Source organism: Octodon degus, unplaced genomic scaffold, assembly GCF_000260255.1.
Source record: "Octodon degus isolate 3935 unplaced genomic scaffold, OctDeg1.0 scaffold00243, whole genome shotgun sequence".
NCBI classification, from domain to species: domain Eukaryota; kingdom Metazoa; phylum Chordata; class Mammalia; order Rodentia; family Octodontidae; genus Octodon; species Octodon degus.
The window spans coordinates 1,407,474-1,410,955 of NW_004524819.1; positions in this window are offsets into that span (position 1 = coordinate 1,407,474).

Sequence of the window (3,482 nt, forward strand, 5' to 3'; positions counted from 1 at the left end):
GATAGTCTCTAGTTGTTGAACTACATTTTTATTGATTTCCTTTAGTTCCTTGTTAATATTTTTCCTTTAGCTTTAAGAGATTTTTAAGAAAATATTGACGTAGTCTTTATATAGTAAGCCCAATATCTATGCTTCTTTGGAAACACTTTCTCTGAATTTATTTCTTTTATCTTTGCATGCCTTGTAAGATTTTGCTGAAAGCTGGACATTTTGAATCTTATCATGTAGTTACTCAGATTTTCTTCCCTCTATAGGATTCTTACTTATTACCATGAGGTTTTTTTTGCTTGGTGAATTTCTAAATTATTTTTATGAATAAAGTTTAAATTCATTGCCATGAGTGCTACATAAGGTTTGTCTTCTTTATTCTCTTTCATATTTTGTACCAAGAATCAAGCTCATCACCTTGCTTTCCTCCAGCTGAGTGGGCAACTAGTCCTTGAACTCCTGGAGCCAAAATTTAAAACATGAAATGAGAAAATGAAGAGATGAAGAGAAAATAAAAGAAGGAAAATATTTTCTCTAGGTCTTTGATGGTTGGTTCTGTGTTGGGGCACTCCTTCAAACCCCAGCCAAGCACTTTATAAGTTTGACCTAACCTTCACTTCTTGTTGTGAACTTAGATATCAGCCAAAGGGGAAAGCTTATATTCTTCTTAGGTCTTTTTTGAGCATATATGCCCTGTCCTTGACTTGTGTGTGACATTCTAGTTTAGCTGTTCTATGTAGCAACTTTCAAAGCACTTCTTTCCCCAAAGTATCTCACATCCTAGGTTTTTGGTGGGGAGCAAATTGCAGTATGTCCATCATTTGCTCCAATTGTTTATCCCAGGTGGCAGTGGCATGCTTGCATTGTTTTGAGGAAGAACCTTGACATAAACACTTCCTCCCTGTGAGAGAGTTCTGAATTGAGTGAGACAAAGTCCAGCGCCAGGTGTCAGTTCTTCTGCAAATCCCTAAATGGGTCAAAATAAGCAGTATTTCTTGAGAATGATGTTTTTCCTGCTCCTTTTAGAACCATGTAAGTACAGTGGGAATGTTGGCTGTTGTCTTCAAGATCACTGCTTCACTGGAAGAAGGATGAAACAGGGCATATGTAAAAGCCACAAAACTTCCTTCCTGTGTTTTAGTGATCTTTCTCCTGGTTAAGTAAAATTTTCATGATCTTCTACAGTTCTAATAAGTTTATCCTGTTTCTCCCAAACTTTTGAGTAATTCTGAGGATAGACACCCCCAGAATGTCTTACTTCATCTGTATAACTACTAGCTTGGCCTACCATAACAAAACATCATTGACTGTGTGACATAAACATTAAAATATTAATTTTACCAGCATTTTGAAGACTAGAAGCCAAAGTTCAGTGTACTGTGAAGAATATAAGTCACCTCCTGGCTTACAGATGGCCACATGTTCATTATGTCCTCACATGATTTCTCTGTGCTTCCTGTGAAAGAGAACTCTCTGGTATCTCTTCCTCATTCTTCTTCCTTCTTCCTTCTTCCTTCTTTCTTCTTTCTTCTTTCTTCTTTCTTCTTCTCCTCCCTCTCCTCCTCCCTATCCCCTTTCTTACTCCTCTTCTTTTTGTTCTTTTTGGGGTGTGTGTGTGTGTGTGTGTGTGTGTAGCATTGGAGATAGTCCCCAGGGCCTTATATATAAGGCAAACACTCCACTGAGGGAGGAGATTAGCCTTGGTGAGAACTGACTGGGACAATAGGCATGGTATGTTAATTAAAAAAATCCAAGGAGGGCATGGCAGACTGCCAGGGGAAATAGGTATGATCTGCTAGTCAAAAAATATCAGGACATATGGAAAAATAGTTCACAAAACTTGTATTTGAACCTTTCTCAAGAACTTGACAGCAGGCTTTTCAGTAGGATGACCTACATCTGACATCATCCTGAGGAATGATGTTACAAAAACAACAGTCAATACTGATCTTCTTTGCTGCTGTGTTCTTTCATCATAGTCCACTCTCTCACTGAAAGATACACTTTTTTTCTACTTTTACATGGCCCAAACTCACTCTGCAGAGCCTGTTTATTTCCATTTGTGCTTGTCTTCACTGATTCTTTGTGAAGTCCAGAAAAAAAAATCCTAGAAACTACCTCTAGAAAGAAACGTAGAACCCCAGAACCTGGTAACATGACCACTTAGCTATACTACCAGCCCTCTTCCTCTTCTGAAAGGGATCCAACCCTCCTGACCTCATTTAAACTTAGTTGTCTCCTTTACACCCTACCTCTAAATATAGTCATGTTAAGAATTAAAGCTTCAACATATGGAGTGTAAGGGACACAGTGCAGTCTATTATATTTCCATATCTGCTGATGTTATTTCTTTATTTCAATTGTGTTTTACATAAAAGCCTCTCCCAAAATCCAACAAGAATTTACTTCCTTGATCACTTGGAAAGTTTTTTTTCTGTAAGACTAATTACAGTAAAACTTAGAGTGGGTTGGGAAAGATAGTATTTCTTTTTCAATCCTATATATTAGTAGGCAGCAGGGGAAAAGATAGATAAGAAAATATTTGGAGTAAAAAACAATGCCTATCATGTTGTTTAACAGAATAAATTATTCTAGGAAAATGTACAGTGGAGACAGCCACATAGTACCTCATTTTCACTCTGGATTTACATTGCTGACAGTTTCTCTTTGATTTTTATTCTTTTTTTAATCGATAACAATTTAGGATATTCACCTAGTATCCAATTATTACTCATCATTCAGCCATATTCTAGGTACTGTATGAGAGTTTTATGACTTAAAGTAACATGTGTGCCACGATTCTATGTATACTTGGCCCTTTCTGATGGAAATATTTCTTTTATAATGTCAAATTAATACTTTGAAAACAAAACCACACCGTCCACACTGATTTTTTTCTCTTTTTTTAAATTTAGAAAACAGTCTACAGGTTCTCACTACACAGATTGAACTCATAGTGATCCTCCTGTTTTTCAGGCTCTCAAGTGCTGGCATTATAGTCATGGGCCACACACCCAGTCTCATTTGCCATCTCAGCACAGCCCAGTGGTGGGGCCAGCACAGCAGGGAGAGGATTGAACCCCTGGCCAATGTGTCTGCCTAAACAGGCGCTTTAATCCTCTGAACTATCTGGCCAGCCCTTATTGAGAAATTATAAATGTGTAGATATCAATATTTAAACTTCAGAAACGCCCCAGACCCAGTCCTAGCCCAGGTCCAGTGAGTATGCGGAGAGCTTCCTGCTACACTGCGCAGGCGGGACCAGTTCCAGCCCAGGCGCAGAGTGGGCCAGACCATCTCCCAGCCCCTTGGGCCGCCCCCCACCACTCCGCAGTGCCTCCCCCACCCAGCCCGCCGAGTAGGATTTTCTGCCGAGTTCCGGGAGCCCACAGACCCAGTCCTAGCCCAGGTCTGGTGAGTGTGCAGAGAGCTTCCTGCTACCCTGCGCTGGTGGGACCAGTCCCAGCCCAGGCGCAGAGTGGGCCGGACCCTCT